At 41.8% G+C, this 7,753-nt stretch overlaps 1 long non-coding RNA gene across 1 annotated transcript in view; it reads left to right on the top strand.

Annotated features, from left to right (window-relative positions):
• The window catches only part of LOC128408255 (uncharacterized), a 213,737-nt gene that overhangs the window by 78,228 nt on the left and 127,756 nt on the right, over positions 1 to 7,753 (top strand). The gene's annotated exons all lie outside the window — the stretch shown is intronic.

Here is a 7,753-nt window from a genome sequence, read left to right as displayed (position 1 = left end):
TTCAGTATAGATTACCTCACCTTTTTGCCATTTAAATTTCTTTTCTAGAAAATAGTAAGCAAGCTCTTAAAAGTAGGGAAATGTTACCAATTTAATGACACCTAAAGTATGTGGATTATGATAGGTCTGGGTCTGGTCAATGCCTGAATGAGAGACCAGCTAGGAAGAAAGGCAAGATATAAATGGAATAAATTTAATAGAACTATTTTGAATGGAAATCAGGCTGGTGGAGAGATACAACTGCAGGTCAGCTGTCAGCACCCCATCCCAACAGACTGAATTTCCCTCTCCCAGTTTATTCAAATTGGCTACGTGAAGGGGTCGGGCAGTTAGTACTGGTGTCAAAGCTTGCTACGGCTAGCATTTGAAACCAGATTTTAAAGTTTGACTGTAAACCTGGTTAAGGTACAGTCTGGCTAGCTGTTAAGTTATTGACGTATCCTTCAGCTTTGCTTTAGAGTTCACTCCTGGAAGGTAGTTTGTATGAGGGAAAGAGCATTCTGTCTTCTAACTGCTGTTTAGGGAAAGGCCTAAATTGTATCTGTTGCCTTCATTGCAGTTAGTCTGGATGGCTAGTCTCAGGAGCGAAGGAGTATGGACAGGCCTGCTAATAATCTGTGTATTGAAGTACTGGTTTTCCTTGAAACAGTACTCTGCTATAATTATACATAGGTATATCCTGGAATCTAAATGGCAGAAATGGGTGTTCTTCTGGGCTCCTTAGTGTATAATATAAAAGATTAAGCAGTAACATAAATGTATTTTTTATTAAATCTTTTGTATCTTTTGGGGAACTACATTTTCACAAAAATATACAAAAGATAATATTCTGTACAAATATTTACATTAGATATCGGAAAACAAAAGTTAACTCCACATTTTAAACTCAAGTTTGACCAATATATTCTTGAATTCTGAAATTTAACAACCGAGGAAATTATTTCAAAATCTTTGTTTTCAGATTTTTTAAAATAAAAAACTTGATTTATGCAAAAAAGGCTTAACTGATACACTTTTTAAATGACAAAATCTAAGATTATTTGATCACAGGGATTAGCTCTTTATGATGAAAACCCAAAAGAGAACACAATTTGCTACTGTAATAAAGGTCACAGTTAACATACACCTTTGGGTTATAGTTGGACGTAACATTTTCTTGCTGCTGTTAAAGCAAAATGGATCATCTGACAAACACGTTAGAGTGAAATATTGGGGACCTAGAAAATAAATCGTTCCAGGAAATTCAGTGAAATGTGGTAAAACACAGTGGAAAAGTGTGTTGTGTTAAAAAAAAAAAGGAAGTGACAAAGCATGGCATTTCTAGTTAATGAAAGCTTCTGCTTTCAATTCATAATGATGAATACTTCAGGGCTTTTGGAAATCGCATATTCAAATACTTATTTGTAACCTTGTTTATGGAAATACTTTCAATTTGCAGGAAGCTATTCCTGTTTCACTGAGGACAAAACTAGCCAGGAGCTGCCCTCACATCAGAAACACAGAGGCAGCACATCCCATTGTATATGTTTATTTCCCCCTTGTTTCTGATAGAGATCTCCTCTCACCCCTTCTTCCTTGGTAGGGAAGGAGGTGCCATTTTGTGGTCCGCCTCAGGTGCCAAAATGTCTTGGGCTGGCCCTGTTTGGCTGTGGCCTAAAATGACTGGAAGCAGCCTGGCGATCTTAAGCCCTTTGTGGCAGAAGCTGACCTTTAATACTGTGCAGCTTAACCTGCAGTTGCCAGCGCTCACTGGCAAAATCGAAAACAAGGTTCTGTTGACCCAATTCCCACCCACATCTTCTCCAATCTGGCTTCAGACAAACCTCTAAACACACTTTCTGGTGCCTCTCAGCCTGAGATCCAAAACATTTATTTGGAAGCAAGTCCTGTTGATTTCAGGGCAACTTGATTCAAAATAAGTAGTACAAGGGACGTCAAGTAAGTGGGCACACTTTGGATAAGTTTAGGTTTCACCAGCATAGTGGGTCGGATAATGCGTTCTCTGTTACCACTTGCAGTGCACGCTGCAGATGTTTTGTTTCTTGTAATGCCAAAGTTTTCCAAACTTTGCATGTTTTGTATCAGTCCTGTACAGATGGTCAAATCCAGCGCAGCACCCACGTGCTAGGTGCTTGACAACTTTCCCCTGCCTTGCGTGGTTCTTTGCCTTCCTGTGCAAGCAGAAAACTGGGTATATCAAATCTGTTGTGGGTCGCCAAACATAGCTGTTGGACTGGATTTGTTGTGGCACAGAGCTGTTCTCTAAATACAGAGTACTGTATAGGTTCATTTAAATACATAATTTGCCTTCCTTTGTACATCTTAAGATTTTGGACCAATTTACTGAATGTTATCAAGTGGTTTAGGATCACAGGTCACTTTACCAGGTGACAGCTGTTAAAACTGTATTCCCTAATAATTTCAAACACACACAGAGAGAGGGAGAGAGACAGACAGACAGACAGACACTGGATGAGTTCAAAAGGATGTCTGTTCAGTCCTACAATTATAAATTTTCAGTAAGCATCATCTAGTCTATAATTTTGCCCTTATTATCTTGAGTCACACTTATAAGAAAAAAGCAACTAAAATGTTATATTGTTTGCAAATAATGTTTTCTAAGCCAAGGTTCTGTATTCAAGAACTCAGCAGCAAGGTGAAGCTTTACATTTAGCCGCACAATAGTTCTTTTAAATTACTTTAGATGCCCCAAGGCTCCAAAGCACAATCATAATGAAATATTTGCAATAAAATGAAAACAAAAACAAAATGTTGATCATTATGGAAAAGCATTGAAAGCACCAAGATTTTTCAAAAGTGAACCACAAAGTCATGTAGTTTGTGCAAGATTTCATTCATTTGGGTTTGGGGTTAAAATAATAATTTACAGAATTCTCAAAATATTCACCAGCCTTCATGGCCATAGCAGGATACAGTCTGGAGTTTAGAAACTAACATTCATGCACCTGAAATATGAATTCTACACTCAACACATTTTGCTTAAAAAAATAGTGTTCTACATCAGACTCTTGAGAAATCTTAATTATGGAATTGTGTTTTTTATTCTAAATAATATTTTATTCAGGGGCAGGGAGTTATTAAAGGATGGTCTGTGGTAATTCCTATTTAGGAGAATCCATGAAAATTGAATTTCTAAAATGGCTACTTTTCACTAGATGCAAAGCAAAATACAGAATTAGTTAGGGGCCCATATCTTGCAAATGAATGAAATCAGTGTCCTCTCAGACTAAATGGTTATCCAGATCTCATGGTTCTTGGAAGTGTGAGGCTTGTGCCTCTAGGGGGCACAAACATTTGCCAGAGAGTTTCCAAGTGCTGGATAGGAGGAACCTGAGAAGGAACAGGCTAGCAATCTGCAATACAGAAAGCTGTTGTGTGTCACAGCCTGTAGACTTTGCAGGGCTGGAGCTGCGCCAGCTTTAAGGCGGTGCAAATGGTTCCCCCGCACAGAGCACCAAGCCAAGAGGGCACAAATCTTAAGAAGATCCATAATCGAGAAGATCCACTTGGAGGCACTAAATTTTGGCCCCGCACAGGCCTTGCCATATTACAAAATATTACCAAAGTCCACCTTTGGCTGGCTATGTCTTTCTCATAAGTTTTTGTTTCACTCCTGGAGCCCCTTAAGTTGTGCGGCAGCTCCCTACTCATTCCTATGTGGTTTTTCTGCGCCATTTTTGTTATGAGTTGCATACCTACGCAAGAACAAGTCTGTATGGACTTCTGGGTTTGGTACTATGCTAGAATTTGTCTCTCATTTTGCAACCGTAATAGATAGAAATTGCTTGTGGGTAGGGGGGATATCAGTCCAGGGACAGCTGCCTATTTTGTATAACGGAGTAGCAGCCAGTTACAGACTTTGAAGCTCCCCCTACACTCCACAGGCTGGATTTTTGGAGCTCTTTAAGTGTGTTGTCTGTGAACTGCATTTGGCATTAGGGCCTTCCTTCCCAGAGGCCCAGAGATTTCACTATGTGCAAAGGGTATGCTGTAAAAAGCATTTGGGTGGTATTCAAAATTAGTTAAACTCAGTATTTTTCATTGTTATTTATTTATTAAATTTGCATACCACCCTTTTCCCGACAATCACAGGATGGCTCACAACATAAAAATACAAAATGAGAACACAAAATGCATAATAAAAACAAACCAATAACCCCCCCTCCCACAAAGACCTTTAAAAGTCCATAGAATGTTAATCAGCCCAAGGCCTGGTTATAGAGAAACATTTTCACTTGGCGCCTAAAGATAATGTAATGCAGGTGTCGGGTGAGCCTTCCTGGGGAAAGCATTCCACAAATGGGGAGCCACTGCAGAAAAGGCCTGTTCTCGTGTTGCCATCCTCTGGAGCTCTTGAGGAGGAGGCACACGATGAAGAGTCTCAGATGAGGATCTCAGTAGGTTCATATGGAGAGAGGTGGTCCTTGAGCTACAGCAGTCCTGAGCTGTTTAAGGCTTTATACGTAGGTCAAAACCAGCACTTTGAATTGGGCCCAGAAGCTAATTGGCAGCTAGTGCAGTTGGTCCAGGAACAGTGTACTAAGCTCAAACCGCCTTTCGCTGATGATCAACCTGGCCTTGAATTCTGTACCAGCTGAAGTTTCTGAACTGCCTTCAGAGGCAGCCCCACACATAACACATTGCAGTAATCTAACCTAGAGGTTACCACAGCATAGATGACATAGGTTAGGCCATCCCTGTCCAGGAGTGCAGCTAGGCCACCAGCCAAAGGCATTCTGTGCCAATGAAGCAATCTTAGCCTCAAGTGACAGCAAAGGATCCAGAAGTATCCCCAAGCTACGTACCCGCTCCTTCAGAGGGCATGTAACCCCATGAAGAGCAAGCAACCTCACAGCCATCTGGTTTAGCAAACAGCCCACTAAGAGTGTTTCAGTCTTAGCTGCATTGAGCTTCAGTTTATTGGTTCTCATCCAGTCCATTACCAAGGCAAAACAATGGTCCAGTACATCCACTGCCACACCTGCAGGTATGTGTCACCAGCATACTGCTGATAGTGCACTGTAAAACGCTGGATAACCCCACTCAGAAGTTTTGTGTAGATGTTAAACAGCATAGGAGATAAAATTGTACCCTGAGGAACCACACATTGAAGACTCCACAGGGCCAATGAGCACTCCCCAAGCATCACCCTCTGGAAAAGACCATCCAAGACCAGAACCACCACAAAGCGGTGCCACCCACTCCTAGCTTGGACAGTTGCCCCAGAAGGATATAATGTCCAATGGTATCGAAAGCCAATTGACAAGGACACATTTTCCCTGTCTCTCTTCCAACAGTGGTTCCTTGCTTCCATCATACAAGGTGCCCAAAGCAGTTTCTGTGCCTAAACCAGACCTAAACACTGATTGAAAGGGATCTAGAAAATCATTTTCCTCCAAGAGCTCCTGGATCTGGTACAGACCAACCCCATCCTGCTTACCCATCCAGATCTGTAACACAGACCAGATCAGCCTCCTCATCCACAATCAAATCATGGTTGAGAGAGGTGTTATTCAAAGCTGGTTTGGCATTCAACAATAGCAGCCGCAGACCCAAAGGCTGGCTGAAAGGACAACCACAATTTCCCAGGCTTGAAGGAGGGCTGGCACATGGCACAGTCACTAACTGCCTGTGCCGTGTGCCCCTTATCAGAAGACCTGCTGAAATGGATGTATTCACAGAGTATGCAATTTATACATTACTATTTACTGCTGTAATAAAGATGGAGCCATTTCCTTTCTGGGCAAGGTGATCAGGAGGTTAGTAGTTGACCGGCTGCAGATATGCCTGGAGGAAGCAGGTTACATATGCTGATTTGTCTTGTTTCAGGCCCAGTTTTTGCACTGAAACAGTCTTGATTGTCCTATAGGGACTGTGCCCCTGTTCATTTTGCTTGATCTCTCAATGGCTTTTGACACCATTGACCATGGTGTCCTTCTGGAATGCCTCAGAAGCATGAGTTGGAGGCACCATATTATGGTGGTTTCACCCCTATTGGCAGAGACTATTGCTCAACCTCACGGCTTTTGATCTGTGGGGTGCTGAAAGGGGCTATGCTGTCTCCTGCACTATTTAACATCTTTATGACATGGTTTGGAGCTGTCATCCATGAATCTGGAGCATGGTTTCCCTAGTCTGCCATTGCTAACCTCTCAAGAGGTTTCCATGGCTATGAGTGCTTATGCTCTGCTTAGCTGTTCCAGCACTGGATAGCCTGACCTCAGTTGTCCATGCTCTGGTGACCTCCTGCCTGAACTACAGTAATGCACTATACATGGGGCTGCCCTTGAAGATCATCTGAGGCTGCAGCTAGTGCAGAATGGCTGCTAGGTTGGATGGGACCATGTGTCACCGGTCCTGAAAGCAGTGCTCAGGCTGTCAGAGCTACTAGGCTCAATTCAAGGTGCTAGTACTAGCACAAAACTCTGAACAGTACCCAAAAAAGCACCTCCTCAAGCAACAACCATACAGGGCCCTGTGGGGTGTGAAACACAGAGCAATCAAATACAACGTTCCTAGAGTGGACATAAAAAGGGGATGTCTGGACCAGCCAGTTGGAACTTCCTGTTTCCTCCTGGGCTGGGACAAACTTCCTCTACATGTGACCAGAGGTGGGTGTGTCCTCACCTGTGCAGGTAAAAAAATAGCACAGGGGAGGCAGCCATCTCTCTCTCTGACTCAATTCCTCGAAGAAGCAACATCTCCTTAGCCTGAGATGCTCTATTGGCTTAGGAACTATCTCCTTATGGGATAGATTCCACAACTATATATTTTGTAACTTAAGTCTGCCTTCTGGGATCCATCTGTGAACAGAATGTGAGTAAACTTTTATACAAAGTCTGTGTCGTGTCCATTCTTTTTAAGAGGGAATAAAGGGGAATTACCGGGAAACTTATTTTAGAGGTTTAAACAAGCCTGGCAAAGAAGTCTGCTGTGTAAGTTTAAAAGGGGAATGTTACTCTGCTAAATTGTAGAACTTATTAACATAAGTTGGGAAGGATATAATTAATATATCCTCTCCTGCCTCCCTGAACATTCCCATAGGCCCTATGATCAGCAGGAGGGGTACTGTTGTTGGTGCTGCTGCTGCCCAGTTAGCCTTAACCTATGAAGTAACCTTGGTGGTTTCTTGTTTGTGGAATGCCCGGTGAGATGCATCTGTCTCTCTCATTATGAACGTTCAGGAGGAACTTAAAAACATTCCTGTTCACCCAGGCATTTGACAGCTGAAAGGTACTGTTCCTGACAGCCTTATAACTACAAGCTGTGAATGTGATTGTTTTAAAATGCTTTTAGACGTTTCAAAATGTTGTTGGATGTTGTTATTGTTTTTAATGTTTGAATATGTTTGAATTTTATTTTTCATTGTATTAAGATGTATTAAGTTTGCTGCCGTGGGCTCCTTATTGAGGAACTGTGGGATAGAAAATAACAAGTTGTTGCTTGGGTGCCCAATATTTATTCTTACATAATATAGAACCATCATTCACACATATATTTTGTGGTTTTTGAAATGCCTGCTTGGAAAAGGGGACTCATTTTTGTAACTGTTCAATTAGCTTGGCTTCCAGAACATCTCACCATAGTCTCTATATTATGCAAATGCTTATACTTGGAGAGTGGTATCAACAGTTAGTGTTTTCAAAATAAACTGACACCTTTGTGATTATTTCAATCTGAGCTTTCAGCTTGCTGAACGCCTTTCATACAACAGTTATTTACATATCCCTCC

Source organism: Podarcis raffonei, chromosome 1 (assembly GCF_027172205.1).
Source record: "Podarcis raffonei isolate rPodRaf1 chromosome 1, rPodRaf1.pri, whole genome shotgun sequence".
Taxonomy (NCBI): Eukaryota; Metazoa; Chordata; class Lepidosauria; order Squamata; family Lacertidae; genus Podarcis; species Podarcis raffonei.
The sequence above is the reverse complement of the archived record's forward strand: the minus strand, read 5'-3'. Positions and strand labels throughout refer to the sequence as shown.